Below are 19,422 nucleotides of genomic sequence, written 5' to 3' on the forward strand. Positions count from 1 at the left end.
TATGAAGTGTTTCCCATCACTGAAATGCAGCACCAGAACATGTGATCTGTCCATACATGGTCAGAAATGTCCACACAGTCTGATCTGTACAGTGGTTTCACTATGTGGACCGAAATTCCTGTTACAAGTGATAATGCACTGCAGAACTCACTAAACCCCCTGTGCTCAAACCCAGAGGGCATTTTTTCAAAAATATTTTGGTCTGAAGAGTTTCTGCACTGTATGAAATATAAACTTCAAATTGGACCTTTTTAAATAATCATGAACATTTTAAAGTTCCTACACTGCTGCTACGAGGCCTCTCTGCTGTGTGTCCCTGTTTATACTGACTGAGCCTGCTCTGGCAACATTGATGCCTCGGCTCCGGCTGCTGCACTACGTCATTAGCAGATTATGTCAGGTAGTAATCATCACTTGATAGTAGCAAGTGGTTACAGTTAGCTTCACTGTGGGACCTGAAGCAACTAACAGAGTGAGCAGAGCATTCAGTAGGTTAATGTTACAGTCTTATAACATTACTAAAGCTTATCAAGAATCAGCCAAGTTGCCTGAGGAAAATGTTGGCTTTGTACATTTCTGCAAACTATGAATACATTGCATTTGCACATTTCATACACATCATATAATCGTCTCTAAAGTAACATGAATATGAGCTGACTTTGCCATCTGGGGTGGAGGGGAATTGTGTAGCACCACGGCAAGAGAACAACAAACAACAACAACAACAACCAGTTGTGAGTTAGAGAGTCACTGTTTTTCGAATGGCTCTTAAGGCACCAAATGTGGGTGTTTTTTAGAGACCCATCACTGTGTTTCCAGCAGCTTTTTTTGGCGACCCATTGTGGTGTTTCCAGCAGCTTTTTAGTGACCCATCACAGTGTTTCCAGCAGCTTTTAAGCGACCCATCACTTTTTTTCCAGCAGCTTTTTAGCGACCCATCACTGTTTCCAGCAGCTTTTTTACCGAGACATCACTGTGTTTCCAGCAGCATTTTTAGCGACTCATCACTGTGTTTCCAGCAGCAATTTTGGCGACTCATCACTGTTTTCCAGCAGCATTTTTAGCGACCCATCACTGTGTTTCCAGCAGCACTTGTAGCGACCCATTGCTGTGTTTCCAGCGGGGATTGTGCCACAAAAAACATCTTTTCCTAACCAAGTGGTTTTTGCCCGTAAACATAACCACACGTAATCCACAGTGTTGTTTAAGTATTAACATAAATGCAACATGATAACAAACAAATTAACGTATGCATGGTTTGCAGAGAAGTACAATGACAATATTTTTTCTCTGGTGACTGGGTTGCATGACTGCTATCCATAAAGGTTTCATATGTTTCAAACTTGATGAAACTTAAACACATTTTGATCTAAATACATGCCTATTAGCTGCTCTAAACAAAGTCATTTTTTCTCTTGACCAGCTCTCCATCAGTTCTATGGATCTGACAAACACATATTGGAAGCATTTGATGCAAGTCTGCATGGGCCTCTATGTTAAATCACATTTGGACTAAAGACAACTGTAAAGCCGCCACATGCAGTTGAGTGAAACAATGCTTCCACTGTATGTACCGTACATTGTGAAGCTATTTAGTTACATGTGCAATCATCTCAACAAAGCATCTGGATACCATCAAGCCCCTCATCTTCAAAGACCACAGAGAGGAAAGACCACAGGACTGCTTTGTATCTTCAGTTTGGCCACATCAAGATCTCTTTGGCAATTACTGTTTTCTTATTATGATAAAATGTACAGGAATTTGTCCTGGACTTCACATAAACTGGCAGCATTTCTCGGCACATACTGAGTCATGGTGAGTCTATGCTACAGGGAAAACTTGAAAAATCAATAAGACAAAATTTAGTCACATTTATAAAAAAAAAATAAGCATCTCAAACATTATACGACTATTAATACTATTCAAAATAAATGAAATGAGTTTGACCCAAGTTAATGTTTAATGACTGACTTGTTTTGCAACAGTCAACATCTCAGAGTGCACAGAACATTTGCTTTTCCAAAGACCTATGCTCCAGAACACACGCAGGCAATAACAAAGTGGAAAACACACATAACACACGTGCTGGTCCCATGCATAACTGTTGCCACAGACATAACTTACTCTTCTGTCTCCTTCTCCTCAGGCTGCACTGCAGCAAAAAAACACATCCAGCAAGAATTCATGGAAGCTCGCTCACACTCCTCTCTTCAGTCTGACACGCACTTGGCTGGCTGTCCACCTCCACAAACACCCCTCACTGCGCTGGACTGCACGTTCCTGCGTCGTATCTTATCCCATCACTGCTGTGTGTGTTAAGCGTGTGTGAGCACAGACGAGGTAAGAGACTACGCAGGCTCTGACGGTGGTTGAGTGAGGGAGGGAGGGGACAGAGAGGGAGAGTGAGAGAGGGATACACCTCCCTTTTTGGTTCTGAAACACGAGCAAGCTGCTCAGTGCTGCAGTAACAAGAAACGCACACACACACACTTTCCTCAAGGTCTAGTGTGGGAGGGGATAGTCAGTCCCATGTCTATGTTTACAGAGAGCTGGTGTGTGTGCGTGTGTGTGCCAGGTAACCTAACCCTGGTCAGGGTCCACCCTCCACCACCGAAAACTGTAGGAGGGGCCAGTACTGACCGGTCCAGATGGGTTGGCTGTTGCTAAGCAGCATTGGGCCCCCTCCCTGTTACTGGCTGAGGGGAAACAGAGAGGGAGGTTTTGGACTGAAGGAGAAAGGGGCAATGAGAGTAATGGAAAAGTAACCCATGTATCTGATGGAGAGGAAAACAGGAGAAGTAGAGGGAGGAGTAGAGAATGCACTGGTGAGCCAATGAAAGGAACAGTCCAAGTGAGATTACAGAAAATCAGTCATATATGTCCTGCCAGTGCAATGAATAATAACTAAACCAGTGGATTAGCAAAGGACCTGATCTGAGAACTAAACTACTTCATTAAAGGAATACTTCACCCACAAAATGACCATTTGCATATCAGCTACTGACTGTGTGTTGCCTTAAATCCGTGAAGAAAACTTTTTCACTTCTAACTAGGGTTGGGTGATGTCTACAACATTCTGCAGCTAAAATATCTTCACTTTTTCTGTCTAAAACTCAAACTAGTTTTCACAAGGACAGATGAAATCCTGACATGCACACATACACACACTGGCCCCGATTCCTGTACTAATTCTGTCACTCTTTAACAGTGTGAAACTGTCAGGAGAACCCACTCTGCAGAGAGCAGGTGCTGTCATACATGAGCCAGCACCTGAACCTGTTGGGTTCTTTTTTTTTGGGCATGTTGTTCAAATTTAAGGAGTAGTACTGATGGTTGTAAACTAAAATGAATAGGATGCATAAGTTTGGCTCAATTTTGGGACAGTTTTTTTTTTTTTTTTTTTTTTTTAACTAAAGTTGGGAAATGTCTGCTTAATTGACACATGACGATGTCCACAGTGAAACATTGTGATACGTGATGATGTTGTTTTTAGAAGGACAACATAAAAATGTGCGTTAACCAACCACCTGAACCCGACAGGGCTTGCACACGGCCAACTTTATGCATTGCACAATTACCCCGACTGAGACGAGGACAGAGCACTGCAGGTGAACTGTGTGTTTGAGAAAGACACAGAAAAGGAAAGGGAAGGAAGGGAAGAAAAGAAATACTGCACACAGTGTTTGTTAAATTATTGATAACTGGCTCCCTGCTCTGTCACATTTTGGCCCGGCCACTGGAACCTGTGATATTTTTATACCAGTGAATTAAAAAAAAAAAAAAAAAAAAAAATGCTGTCAACCCAGCTGATGAGCAGACATCAAAAGGTACAACTTGGTAAATAAATCAGAATTGTGACTATTAAAGCACGCAATGAATGCCATCAGTGCCACCACAAACCTGTGCCCCCTTCTTGGTGTGGATGGAGCTTATAAATCAAGATGTCTGGCTCAATGGTTGATACCTGACGGCCATCAGTGATGAACGATCACCCAACTCTAATGTGAACATCTGACATGTCACCATCGTATCGCCTAGAGGCACCTTCATCAGTTTGGTTGACTTATGAGACTTCCTGAACTTAAGAGAGACATGGTCGCCATGGTGTTTGTTTGTTTGTATTTCCGGGAGTTACTGCACTGCTGCTATGTCATCTCTGTCTTCTTCCGGGGTGAATGCCCGCAAAAGAAAAAGTGGTGCATGCGCCGAACGCCTAGTCCGACTCCAGTCGAACTAAATGGATACATGCAGCAATGGTTTGATTTTCAATCGAATTATCTAGGTGTGTTAGTCGAGCTACAGATAGTCCAATTTCAGTCGGACTAAGTTGTTTACATGCCTTTAAAAGTATGGTTTCAGTCTAACTAAGCCAATAATTTGATTTTCTCAAACTGCATGAAAACGTACTGGTTGTTGAGTTTTTTGGACAACATCACCTACCTCATGTGACATACTTGTAACTTACTTATGTAAGTGAAGTTATGCCTAACAAACATATTTATCTTAACCTAAACCACAATATTTTTTCTAATCCTTACCAAGTAGTATTGTCGCCTAAACGTAAGGTAGACAACAAATCCCATGTTTTTTGTGAACACAGAAGTTTATTTAACTCACTATTTGACTCACTGAAGCATGTAACAAGCAGAACTGACACACCCAAAACTAATGCTAAGTTTGAGGCATAGGGACACTGACCATGCTGCCATATTTGACAAGATGGGAGTGAGAACATGTTGAAAATTGACAATCAGAAGGCAAGTGACAGGATGTGAATTAACTATTCAGTAGGTAATAAAAAAATGCACAACCTTTTTGTTCTACAGGACTGATGCAGTACGCCCTCGCCATCCAATCTATTCACGTTTACAAAGACTTCTCACAAAAAAAAGCTTGCTCATAAAGTTGACCCATCAGGAATGCTTGAGGTTTTGTAGTCTTTGTAGCTAAAAGGCGATGGATGCTTGTCTGTAGCACCAGCCTCCATCACTGAGCAGCTCAAAATGTCAGTGTGGGTGATGGAGGAGTCGGAAGAGTCTTGAAATGCCAGAGGGTGAAGAGGTTTTGTTCCAAACCTGAGTGCAGGCTGGAAAGGGAGCAATAAAAGCCTGAATTCTCTGGACAGTGTTATGGTTGAGTCACCACTTTTGAACAACATGAAAATGTTGGGACAAAATGTACTTTTTTTTTTATGGGGTAGTGAAGCCCCATTTGACTCTGTTGTGTGATGTCACGGTGTTCCCAAATCTCAGTAATAAATGTTTGGGTCTAAGTTTTATTATGTCAAATTAGAGAGATGGACCAAAATACTAAATGAAGATCCAAATCCAGACAATACCATACATATACCTAACAAGATCCAGGTTGTAAAACAGAAGTTATTTCCTTTAAGCTTAAAGAGAACAGTGTATGATCAAAGCAACTAAATACAAGACTTTACAAATGTGGCAACAGATCACCAACTTACATGAACTCACCAAAGTGTGACCCAATACTCCGATTGCATAATTCAAGTTGGCACTCACACACCACTGAGACCCTGCGGCAAAAATCCCCCTTTCAAAATCACTGTATCCAACACGGGTGACTGAGCAATCCACTGGCCCAGTAAAGCTAATAAGAAGACTTCATGTCATTCACACTGATCTGTGAAGGAGAGTCAAACAGACTATACTTACACAAGGAAATTTTACAAATATAATTCCTGTAATGTGGCCAATAATAGCTTATCATAACAACTCATCCATAATCACCTCTTGAAAGGTGTCCTGGATTGACCTAGATTAAGCTACAGTTCGTATGTGCACTGTAACAGGCTTCACTATTGGTTAACCTCCCTCCACCTTGGCACCCTGAGACAGATCTCTGCACACACTGCCCTATCAGGTGGTAGCATGCAAGTTCTATAAAACCGTGGTGCACCAGTCACTCTGCTCCCTTTTGGGCTCAGCCACTGACGGCTGAGTCAGCTGGGCATGCAGTTAGAGGGCTCTGCATGTACTCATAGAAGTGGAGTTACATCTAGGTAACTATTTCTCCTCGTACACGCTCAGATACTATTGCATCCAGCCCAGTCACCAGAAGAAAATGTTGGTTTTATACAGTTCTGCTAACCACAAATGTGATTTCATTTGCACATGTCAAATGTATCATATCAATTTTTCTAAAGCAACATAGTATATGAGCTGACTTCGTCATCGGTAGGTGGAGATGATGAGTGATGGCGTGACACCCAGGTCAGACGTCCTGCCAAGCTGCAGACAACTGTTCAGGACCAACAAACAGTTGGTTTTGGAGTTTTCCTGCTGTTTTTCCACCAAGGATTGTGCCATGAAAAGCAGATTTTTTTATCCAGATATTGATGACTCCTCCAGCTGTGATTCTCGCAACAAAACCATGTTTTTAAACCCCAAACTGGATCTTTGTCCTAACCAGTGGTTTGGAAAAAATGTACAATGCCAACATTTTTTCTAGCAATTGGGCTGATCACATCCCAATGGATATCTCCTTGCTGCAAAAGGGTTGTAGTGGCCATAGCAAGCTGTAATCACTGCTGCAAACACCTCTAAGGCATGACTTTTGTGAAGCAGACCTGCAGAGATGCAACAAACATCACTGAGATCTGGGAGGAACACTGCAATTTCCCTGCTTGCACACAGACTGGGCACCAGTTGACCAAATTTGACACTATAATGACAACTCTCTCGAGGAGGAGAGTCGAACATGTCAGGCTATCAATTTCCAAAAATTGATTGTCAGCCCTCCCGTGGAAGCTGGAGAGAGTCAGATCCCCCTGCCTGTTCAGGCCATCACAGTGATGGGAAAAACTGCTAAACGTGTATCTCCCCTGGAGACTGAGCGTACTCCTTCCTAATTTTTGATGTCACCATAACAACAAACAAGTGTCGGAGATAACTGATGGCAGAGGCTAAAAGTGGCAATAGAGGGAACAAATTAGACTCCTCTTTCAGCCGCCTCCTCCTCAGTGTGGGTGAAAGGTAACCAGAGAATGATAACACATTTCGATGTTGAAACCTGTGACCAGGGTCCACTGCAGAATCATCACCAGTTACACACATGGGAGCCCAGTCTTGTGCTGCTGTGTGCCTGGCACAGTTACGGCACATTTAATGTAAATGGGAGGAAAAAAATTACTGGCTTTGTGCTTCTTCCTCGTTGGTGTGGAAACTGTGATGAAAAATAAACTCTACACATTAGTGACAAAGTCAGTCCATCACTGCTATCACCCAGCACGTGGGCTGGCATGATGGCGTGCGCTGGGAGAAAAAGACTTGGCCCAGCGATGTGCCTGAGCTGTCTCCACCTTCTCAGCCTCAACACTTCACTAAGTGAGAAGGCATTGTTTTACACTCCCGTGCACCCAGCGTTGGTGAGCATGATGCGAGTGGGAGGCACTGAAGAGCAAACATAAAGATGAGAGACCAAGGAAGAACCAGCATTAGACATCGCCTTCCTTGTTACACACCTACATTGGGGAAACAACTCTGGTCAGTTAATCTAATCTAATCTGGGGTGCATATATGTGTCATTTCTCAACACACACTATCTTTGTCTCTCCGTAAACCCTCCTGCGCCCCCCGGGAGCGGCTTTTGGCTTTTTCTCAAAGTCTGTTACAGATCATATTCTGTAATACCCTGATTGTTCAAATGCATTCCAGCTCAACCAGTGGAACTACTGAGGAGCGCAGTCAATATTTCATTCACCACCTCCCCCTGTAATGTTAATCCCATCATAATGGGGCTCAAGACAAAGGGACCAAAGATTCAGCCCCAAACTTTATCCATGATTATCAAAATTACCACAAAAAAGCCCATTGTGTGAAATGTGGCAGAGTGTCCAGTGTTTGAGAGGATGTAAACAAACACATAATTTTAAAAAGGGGGTTTGGAGGTCAGAACAGCTGCAAGGCCTCATGAACCAACAGAGCATGTTGAGGTGACTTTAATCCCAGCAGTCACTATATACAGCACGAGCTACAGCTTAGAAAACTGAAAACCTTCAACTTAAACATGCATGTGAGTGGACAATAGTGACTGTGTAGGCTTAAAGGGAGACTTCGGATTATTTGAGGTGGGATTGTATGGGGTACTTATCCATAGTCAGTGTATTATACAGTAGATGTCTGCTGGCACGGCCCCCAGTTCGGAGAAGTGGCAGGAGTGCTGACACAGAAACTAAGCAATGTACTGCTGTGCATAATGTATTTTACGCACCTACACAAGTCCTATCTAAAAACATCTATAACAGTTTAATTGTATCCTATGTTGAGAGTATTTTCTTCACTTTACCTTTCCGTCAGACAGGCCGTTCCAATAGGTAGGGCGTTAACAGCTTCAGTTCCCCATCTATGCTCTTGTGAAAGCCACCAGACTTCATTGACAAGAACAGTCATTTTGTCTCGCTAAACCCAGGAGCTACTGGTCTATCGCTGCCTTGATCAGTTAAGCCTAGTTCACATTACACCATTTTCACCGTGATTTTGACGTCGCAGAGCCACCTTGGGTCGGAGGTGAGTCGGCAGATAGTGTGCCATGACGAGTCCTCATGTGTGAACAAGGCTACGAGCAAGTCGCCCCCTCGTCTGCGACTGGGACTGGATATCTGGCATGCTAGAAAACTAGAGAGGTGTGACACGACTGACAAAGAGCATCAGCCAATGAGAGATACGTCCCACATCAGCACGCAGAAGGACGGAAGAAATGTGAGGAGGACAAGTGGCAAGCAACAACAACAATGGCAGCGTCCACAGGATCACGGGGAGCGCGTTGTGTTTGGACCCAGGCCCTGGAGGCAGATAGATCTGATTCAACACTGGGAAGAATATCCATGCTTTTACGATGTGTCATCTCCAAGTTTAGCGCCGGGGAACTTGATAATATCCTGTTTTGTTCACGAGTGATAAAACGTAGTTTGGGGATGTCACTACGTTATCTGGGGCTCTGTCGGCGAGGGCTCAGTGGAGAAATCTTGTGGTGTGCACACAAGTCGTAACGCAGTTGGCGAGACTCCCGATGACAGAAACACATGTCGCCAGGTATGAACACTCATAAGATTACGATAGTCTCCGCGACTCAAGACCGGTCAGCCAGTTGAGTAATGTGAACTCGCCTTTGGTTAGTTTGCGTTATTGTTTGACTTTGGCTTTTTAACAGGTTAGTTTGGATTCAACAAAATCACACAATAATACAAACTAACTGATCGAGGCAGCGGCAGACCAAAAGCTCCTTTGCTCAGCAATTTGAAATCACTGTTTTTCCCAGTGGAGTCTGGCTTTTAAAAGAGTGATATAACGGTTTTATCTCAACATCAGAAATCGCTGTTTGACCACAAGGTAAAGCAGTGAAAATATTCCACTTAAACTGATATTACTATTTTTAGGTGGGACTTTTTAAAAGATGGCTAAAATGTGTGTTGTTGCTGATCCACGCTTCTCCAAACTGACATCTCCTACCCCATACAAACCCACTTCACAAGATCAGAACTACCCCTTCAACTACATGTACGTACAATGCAGGTTTAATTGCATTGCAGCTAAACAAAAAAAGCTTTTTTGAAAACTGTTTCATGACGCTCCACAGTTCCTATATGCCTCCAACTGAAATGTCTCTATAAGCCAAAACCTTGTGACTTTGTCCCAAAGCCAAACACAAATTATGAATCTGACAAATTCTCCACATTCTCTCAGACTGTTTAACAGCACAGACAGGGGTTCATTAACATGATAATCTGATTAACGTTTGATCTTTAAAGTGAAGTGAAGCTAACATGGGGGTGGGGATTTTTAAGCTTTCGAAGCATGCAAAGGCTCAGGGGACAATATGTGTGTGTATAAACATGCACCACACACACACAAATTATTTTGCAGGTAAGGCTGAGAAGGGCACAGACTGTATCTCTGTCAATACATGTGTGTCTGACTTTAATTAACCAGAACATCAGACATATTTCTGCCAAGTGTTTGTGTGAGGGGAAAACACCTCAGACAGCCCATGGCGCCGTTTATACGAGGCACCTGCTCATCAATAATGTTACGGCTCAAAACATGTTGCATGTTTTAACTGTACCACCAAGACAGCAACGTGTGTGGTATAGTCATGAAAGTGAAACTACTGTGAAGCTGACAATGGTGGCACAAGATAATATAATCTCTCAGCCACTGGTCCTTCTGGAAACAGGACTAAAATAGACCGTCTGACACAGGAAGTGTGAGGCTGTCGTGATAAACAGTCTCCCTCTCCACTGGCTGCTCTCAGACACCACAGCAGTTCTTCTCAGGTGGATTTGGATATGATTCTGACGTCTGCTGTTGCGTACTGTAGCTGCCACAAATTTATTAAGTGATCTCAACCAGTGTTTAATATACAAATGACATTATGCTCCCAAAAGTGTCGCTGTGCCAACTGAACGACAGCTATGAAATCTAAGGGTTACTGTGAAGTGTGAATGCTGTCTTCTCCTCACACCTGACAGCAGCTGAACTAAAAACAAAGTGGGAACAAATCCAAATAAAACAGGTAGACTGAAGTGTTAAGAACAATAAAGTTGTCTTACAGATCAACACACATGCAACGTATAGAAACACAGACACCAGTTTTATCTGTGTCCCTGATAAAACATTGATTTTGGTGAGTCATACCAATACAGGCTGGTTTTATAGTGCTGTCACAATACAAAAATGTAACCCTTGATACGAGTTTGTTGCAAAACCATGAGACCTACAGAGTGCACAAAATACATTTACAATGATATCTTAACTACATATCAGGGCAAACTGCTAATATATGGTTATATTTATTGGGTGAAATGTTAACATATTTTGTATTATACACCTGCTCTGCACAATACCCATGTATGTTCTTGAAATGGTGAGATGAACAGGCGGTTTGGTGCAGCGTCAGCAGTGATGGGGGTGCTGCACTGGACTGTCATGGTGAAGAGGGAGCTGAACCAGAGGGCAAAACTTTTGATTTACCAGTCCATCTACGTTCCAACCCTCACCTATAGTCATGAGCTATGGGTAATGACTGAAAGAATGAGGTCACAGATACAAGAGGCTGAAATGAGTTTCCTCCGTGGGGTGTCTGGGCTCAGCCTTAGAGATAGGGTGAGTAGCTCAGACATCCGGAGGGAGCTCGGAGTAGAGCTCCTTTGCGTCAAAAGGGGCCACTTGAGGTGCTTCAGGCATCTGATCAGGATGCCTCCTGGGCGCTTCCCATTAGAGGTTTTCCAGGCACGTCCAACTGGCAGGAAGCCCTGGGGCAGGCCCAGAACACACTGGAGGGATTATATATCTCATCTGGCCTGGGAACACCTCGGAATCTCCCAGGAGGAGCTGGAAAGTATTTTCTCCATAAACCACCATTATAAAGACGTCTGTAAAACTCTCGAACTGCAAACAGCGTCAATTATGACTCTTTCTTTTATGAATTTTGGATCCACGGTGGTTTTATATATTTTAAACTTTCCTTGAGCTGTGAAAAGTGATTTAAACATCCCTGACATCATTGCAATGTAAAGTCTATGGGCCAAACTGGAACACATGGGTGGAGCCAGCGACTGAAACACTACTGCACATATTCAATGGGCCACATACTGCAGAAGTAAACCCGGGAGAAATAAGCTTTTTTGGCGTATGCAATAGATGAGCAATTCCATCGGACTTGGGGTCCAGTATCCACTTATTATTATAAATCTATGCTCATCATCTTCCTACCAGCTGGCTGGCCAGCTAGCTTATTTGCTAACCTGTCATGTTTTGTGCTCTTTGGAGAGGTCTTTGCGTCTGTCACCAAGGTACTTGGTGGGGTTTGAAGTGTTTCCTCCCTTGCACGATACTGTTCTATAGCACTTTGCATACAGACTTTGTTCTGTCAGTCCAACAAAGTCTTCTTTCACCGCCTTGACTTTCTTTCTTGTCCCGCCGCAATTCCCCCGATGCCGCCGAGCACCGTTGAACTATAATGGTGACCCGCTGCGTATCATGCCTGTTAAAGGATGGCTTTTTTTGTCAGTGTCTGATGCCACACGTCCCTGTCCAAGTGCTGGATTTTGTCGACTTCAGAGTGAGACTGGATTGGTCAGTCAGTGGGTTTGCCATCAGCATCAGCTCTGTAATGTTAGTCAAAGTACTCTCACAGAAGACTTCGGCAGCCCGTTTTGTTATCCAGTAACTCTACAGGGTGTGGAGGTCTAACTTCTGAAGATGAAATGCTGTTTTTGCCAGTAGAAGACATGGTGAGGCAGAGGCATTGCTCCTCTCTCAGTCAAAACCGAGGATCCCACTGTATTAACGGGGATGAATGCACAGCTGCACAAGCACCCGAATTGGCCACCTTGCTGGTACTGCTACCTCCTCTCAGTCACTTACACCAGAGATATATTTGACCTATAACGAGTACCCAACATTGAGAAATCCTTGTACCCAACCGTTTTGACAAAAAAGCATCACAAACGCACCTAGGTTTCGGTATATGATGCAACACTAACTACTTTACGCATTTACTTTGTTGAGTAAACTAAACCAAGACGACCATTTTTCTTTAGAAAAGTTTGCTTGTGGTTGTTTTGTGGCCTGTGTTCATTTCTGGATACAGTTTCTGGAAAAACCTGTTGCTTTTTAAGTATTTAATGAAGATACTTCTAAAGGCTTTTCAACAGTGCAGATCTGATTTATTTGAATCATCATGATTCAGCTTGATTGACAGTAAACGGTCATAGTTGCGGTAAAGTTAGACTGATGTGCAGGTTTAGGGTTGGGTTAGACAGGTTAATAGCATCACAAAGGAAAGTGTTGCTCTGTTAATCTGTTCTTGTGGATAAGAGCTACATCATTCACAACAGGTTACTGTATTAATCCAACAACAAGTCCAGGCAGAGGAGGGCTTTCAGCTGTCTCACACACATTCACACACAAAAATGCAAATAATGACATTCTCACAGACACACTTACATACACACGACCATGCACAGCACATCTGAGTGCACAATCACACCCTTGAACAAGGAGTGGCTGGATTAGACTTGCACAAACTTGGCACGTGATATTTTAAGCTGTACTGCCAAGTGAGGCGAACGCAGTGTGGTAAGACAAGAGGCTGCAACACTTTCACATACAAGAAAAATCAATCTGTTAAGATGAACCAAAGCTATTGTTATTGCTCAAAGCTAAGATTTGAAATGTGTTAGCTGCAAAACCAAACATGAGCGAAGGAATCCTACTGTTGGCAAATTAACTCAAGCAGGAGAGAGTTAACTTTTATATGCAGCAATTGCATTTTCAAAGCTGCACTATCCACGAATTGTACCAGTGTAATCAGCCTTAATCAACAAACATTTGAGTGTGTCATTTTAGCTTACACCTCTACAAAACAGTGGCATGTAAGCTACAGAAGTAAAATGTTCTGTGTGCGACATTCAGGGCATTAATAAAGCAGCAAACCACTATTTGCTATGTAAAGATATAGTGAAGTAATGGCATCCTGAGCAGAGAATACAGTTATGCTACCTGTGTGTGTTGTGATCTGAGCATTTCTGTGGTTTGTTGTGGTATACCAGTCCAGCCATGTGTGCATGTTAGTGCATGTGTCTGTCCCACTGACTAGCTCATTGACGCCACGTCTGCACTGCGCTCATAACGGTGGGTACTGCTATTATGGGGTTGCCGTTGTCACAGAAGCGTAATGTCCACCCACTGATTTCCCACTGGTTAACACCGTTAGCTCTGCCACTCATCTTTCTATTGACCTCATACTGGAGAGGCTGTACCGAGGATGTTGTGCATGTTGCATGCCACCCGAGGTCACTCTGGTGCAACAGGTAGCTGAGCTGACTGAGTGGTGGGGATAATGGTACAGGATGTAAACAGCCGGCCCATGTTGTGCTCGCAACAGCAGAGAGACTGCAGGGAAACCAGCTTGTGTTCACATCCAACTTGAGTAGCACCACACACTAATACAGTCATATCCCGTCTTGGGTGAAATGTCAGGAAGATATAAAAAGGTGTGAAAAAATACATACCGCTCAAGCCTAGTTATCACTGTTAGCTGGTAGCCGCCAGCTCAACCATCTCCTTATACAGAGCCATGTCCAGTCTACACTATTGATTTTGCGTAGAGCTCCTTTAAAGGTATACAATGCAGGAATTGTCGGCTACTGATTGCAAACGGCACCACGAGCATGAGAGAAAGCCAACCCTAGATTTAAATTCATTTTTGTATATTTGCATTTTTTTTTCTGTGCCACATCAGCAATTTTCATCACTTCCTCTTGGATGTGTGCTGCTTACATTCTCACACCTGGTCACTCTCTTTTAATAAAGTCCTGACCTAACCTGCGCACTGTGTCCAGGAATGTTCTGAATGGGAATTTGCATTTCCTTGGATAAAGCGGAGGACTGACCTGTCTTACTCTTGCTTACTCTGCCTGTGACTGGCTTACCCTGACATTCTTACCCTAAACCTAACCAATCCAGCCATCCAAGGCAACGAGCACATGGGAGAATAGGGCGGTTCATTCCTTCACTATCCTAGGAAATGCAAATTTGCATACACTGCCACACACATCTAGTGGCTCATAAGATTGAGAGGGATTACTCGTTTGATTCTATACATTGTTTCTTAGGAAAACCCTGCATAGTGTGTCTTTAAGCACATCTATATATGCAAGTTTGATAGGATTTCATTAAAGTACTACTACTTACAGTAATTCTTAATGCCGTTCTTTAAAGTTACTTTCTCCACCAACTCCAAACTCCCTGCATTCTAACCTGTGAAAACCTGCATTACATTAATTAGTAACTCAAGTTGTGTTTCAGCCTCTACTGGACTGAAACAGATCACATCGAGACATCAAGAACAGCAAAAAACAATGTCAGAAAGTAACTTTTGAAAGGCATCAATCTGCACTTACAGTTAAGTAATAGCTTCAAGTTATTGCTATTAATCAACAACCACAGAGGCCCATGTTATCATTAATATTTATGTTCTATGGGATATAAATAATCCTTCGACACACTGAAACACAGGGCTTGAGTATGCATCAGGACTGGCTGTGATAAAGCTGTAGAGGTGCATGCTCATATTGCACACACACACATAAAGCCTCCCCATGCCAAGGAGAAGCACTGAGTCTTTATTTAATCCTGGGCCGCCCTGCAGGATGATGCAGAGGACAACCTGTTATGTAACACTCAGAATGCTGCTGCAGCAGAAATGTCCATTACACCCTTTGCTGCACGGACACTCACAATGCCCACACACACACAATGCCATAAGCAGTCGCAGCGGCATTATGCACAATGCCATTCATAAATGCCACCGCAAATGGCCCTGGACATGTGTGCTTGGCCTGAGCAACCACACACAGACATGATGCAGCTGCGCTTAGATGACATTACATACAGTATTCTTTCCAAAGAGCCAACACGTACACCTGTGCACACACAAACATGCAAAGCCATAGAAGACAAATGGGGTAATTTCCTTGAAAGATCTGTCACTGAGAGAGTAAAGGCTTCTGTGAACATAAATGCTGACATACTGACATATTTCAAAGGCATGCTGGTGTTGCAGAAGGCATTTAAACCTCACATTACTGCGAAAACAGTTATTAAATACTGGTTGACAATGCAATAACCTGCATTGGGCCAACTTTTATAGTCTTATAAACAAAAATATTGTGTCATTTTGGTCCCTGGCTATAGAAAAGAAACACTGACGTCATCTTTTTCATTGAAATGTGGGCAGAAAATAAACTCACCTGTCAGTTTGATGTTCTTGTTTGCAACAACCGGCTCCTAAACCAGGCTATGATAGACATTTAGACCACTTAATATAAGCCATTCTCCATATTTAGAGATCAGTCTCTGATTCATCATGCAGTCAATACAATAAAGCAGCACTTATTGCAATGAAATCTTATTTTATACAATTAGTTTTTACCTTAAGTCATCGGTGCCATGGAGGGCACTATCAAGCAACATGAGTACATTTTAAAGTTAAAATTGTGCAGCTTTTTGGATCAAATGTATGCCGAATTTTCCTTTAGAGTCTGTCAAGTTCTAAAAAGTGTAAAGTCCTTTTGAAAGAGGTACCTGCCTGTCCCTGTCAGCGAGCAAACATTACACCGCAACATTTTTAATGGAGTTTGGCGTTACATACCTTTGTACTCAACGGCATATTTAAAGCTAGTAAACCTCTTGTCGCTAAAATACCAGGACAGCTGCGGGTATCAAACCGTGTAAAGTCACTCATGCACAAAAGTGTAAAGTGATCATTGGTGTCTAAACCATCACTCACCGTTTCAGCCCCGTGTGTGGAAGCAATTTCCAATCCGCAGCTGAAAGCTTTCACCTGGAAGCAGCAGCACGACCACAGCATGAATGCATTTACATGTCTAACGCAGTTTCTCCAAATGTCATCACAGATATCTTATGGTTTATGACCTAATTGCAATGGTGCAATTGATTAATTTCTGTTAGATGACCAGTGATAGCTGCAGTCCTCGAGTCTGAGCAGTTGCGTCACGACGGAGCCCACATACACTCACCTGTGGATAACAACAGTCCAGCCTACTCACATGTTCAGGGACTGTAGTTTTTATAAGATTTCCTTTGACACAGTGCAATGTTGAAACTTTTTATAGCCTAAAATGAGTCACTCAAGCTGATTGTATATTATTATCCTCTACAAACATTTTTTTCGACATTTTTGAGGCATTTTTTTTTACTCCATTCTGTATTTGTGTTTATTCTGTATCATTTGTTTGGTCCTTTAATAGATGCTAAACTTCCACAGTGTGCTCAATTTTTACTGCAGATGAACTAACAACACAGATGACCTCACCTGCTTCACCAGTGCACATTTTCATTTCTAACACTGCCATCTAGTGGCCCAAAGGAAGACTGACAGGATGTGCACTTCAGTCCTGACTCCATTCAGTCACGCTGTATCAAAGGTTCTTATAAATATTTAATCACTTGGAGCAGTGTGACTGGTGTGTGGTATTATTACCAGTCTGACAGTAACAGTGTAAAACTGAGACAGTGTCTGAGTTGAAGTTTCGTGTCGAAATGGTGCCAAAGTATCAGTTAACAGTGTAAAAGTCTTGTGATGGAACCGTGTGGCAGTCACTTAATTATGTAACACTCTTGCAGCTCAGTGCAACTTTAGTCATGTTACAGTTCAGGAAGTAAAACATTTCCAGATTATCAGCTTTGTATTGTGTCTTGTCCTGCTGTCTGGTTTGTTCAGTGCTGTTCTGTTAGCTTTACGATAACTCTGGTATAATACATTAACTGGCAGAAGTGTGGACTCCAGTCAGACTTGAATCACAAGTTTGATGACTTTAGACTGGACTTAACAAAATCAAAAAAGACTTGCAACTCAACTTGGACTTTACCGCCAATGATTCTTGACTTCACTCAGACTTGGTAAATACTCGATTCCTTCCTTCAAGCCCGAAGATTAAAAAGCATGTTAATTAAAAAGTGTGCCACTTATCAATTAATTTCTCGTCATTATCTGAACCAACTAATATATTTATTCCCAACGAGTTGACACAAAATTCCCCAGGTCCACTTTGTGTGAACCAGTCCAATAGCATCCAATCAAATTGCAGGAGAGTACCAAAAGGAAGAAATGTGACGTTACTGAGCGCCAGTTGAAAAATGTCTACCAAAGATACTTCACTACAAAAACTGTGAGTGGTCAACAAAAATGTAATTGCAGTATACAAAATGTGCTGGTCTAAAGTTACAGTCAGATATGCAACATCTTCCAATAAACTCGTTATAAAATATAATGGCATTACATTTGGCAAAGAGTGGATTGTGACTTGTTTAGGACTCGAAAAACAAAGTTTAGGACATGAGACTTGACTTGGGACTAGTCAGTCTTGACATGGGACCATAGATTGTATAAATAATGGATATAACTTCCGTCACCCATTGGTTTGTGGACTGAAGTTTTGATTCATTTTGGTCAGCGCCATCTTGTTTTTTTGGAGCCAGAAGTGACCATATTTGGACGAGAGGTCGGAGCTATGGAGGAGCGATGGGTGGATCAGCAACTGGTAATGATGCCTTTCAGACAGCCTGTAAATGAAGCTGCCTTGCCATTAAATATGCGTAACTTTGGGCCTAAATAAAATGTAAATGAATGTGTTGTAAAATGAATAAATAAATAAATTCACCCCTGTACAGTTGTCATGAATATTGAAATTAGCTGTAGAGACTCAAACTACTTTTTGAACCAGATGCTTATTTATGCTGTAAAATAAGACATTTTGACTTGGGGTCTATGGGGGACTCTGTTTTGGAGTCAACCTCAAGTGGTGATTCAATGAACTGCAGTTTGTGGCACTTCTGTGTAGGCTTCGTTTCTCAGCCTCAGAGGTTGCTGCTTGCTTGGGACTCCACTTGGAACTTGCCTGTCTTGACGTAGAGCTTAAGACTCATTTGTGACTGGCAAAACAATGACTGGGTCCCACCTCTGTCAGTGGTAACACCTTTGTGTGCTGTTTTCCTAAATCTTAAGAATGTGTTCATATTTTAAAATGCAATTTGCTTAATATTTGGGCCCCTATTCACAAGCTTTTGATAGCTTTGAGGAACTGTACTTTTAGATTTTTTTCTTTATCTGTTTTTCTTTAAATAAAATTGTAAAAAAAAAAAAAAAATTTTACAATAAATATTGTACAAAATCCATTTACTACTAAAACGCATAATAAAATAAAATAACATATATATATTATTTTTTATTTGACCCTCCCATGAGCTATAAATATTTTTCCTTGTTCTATATACAAAAGGCCTCAGGTTTTTCACTCCTGTCGTGCATACTGGTTAGTGCAAACAGCTCATTTTTGACCAAATTATAAATGTGACGTGGAATAAAGTGATTTTAATGAAATATCACTATTTTAAGCTCAGATTTGTTGCACATGATGTGTCCTAGGATGGTTGGAAATTTGATAATCCAATGATAATGTCTGTTTTTAGCCAAATTTTAGGAAAAAAACCAGGTCTCTCCCCTGTGCTTAAAAAATATTTGACATGCCTCCCCCTATTTGCACCACCCCTCCCCTCTCATAAGTAATGAACAGTCCCTAATCAAACAAGCTTAAAGCAATGTGAGCCAGTCCACCCTTAAGAAGTAGGTCACTATTTGAGTGCCTGAGATAGGCCAGTATGGTTTTCCTCACAATTAAACATATCATCATTCTTATGAGGAATAACATAGTCATCGTTTTGTTCATTTCTTTTTGAAAAGTGATGACAGAAATGACCCTGAAACTCTACTTCCGCCGGATATAAACATACTTTTATTTTGAAAGGAACAACCGGATGCTGTGTAGTTTATCGTCGTTAACGTGACGGAGTTGTAGTCACGCAGTAACGCCG

General features: G+C 42.1%; 1 protein-coding gene across 2 annotated transcripts in view; it reads right to left on the reverse strand.

Annotated features, from left to right (window-relative positions):
* The window catches only part of LOC126391008 (microtubule-associated tumor suppressor 1 homolog), an 82,520-nt gene extending 80,036 nt beyond the window's left edge, over nucleotides 1–2,484 (reverse strand). For both annotated transcript variants that reach the window (XM_050045570.1, XM_050045569.1), the window contains exon 1: nucleotides 2,126–2,484. The gene's annotated coding sequence lies outside the window, so the exon portion shown is untranslated. The remainder of the gene's footprint in view (nucleotides 1–2,125) is intronic.
* Nucleotides 2,485–19,422: the final 16,938 nt, after the last annotated feature.

Source organism: Epinephelus moara, chromosome 5, assembly GCF_006386435.1.
Source record: "Epinephelus moara isolate mb chromosome 5, YSFRI_EMoa_1.0, whole genome shotgun sequence".
NCBI lineage: Eukaryota > Metazoa > Chordata > Actinopteri > Perciformes > Serranidae > Epinephelus > Epinephelus moara.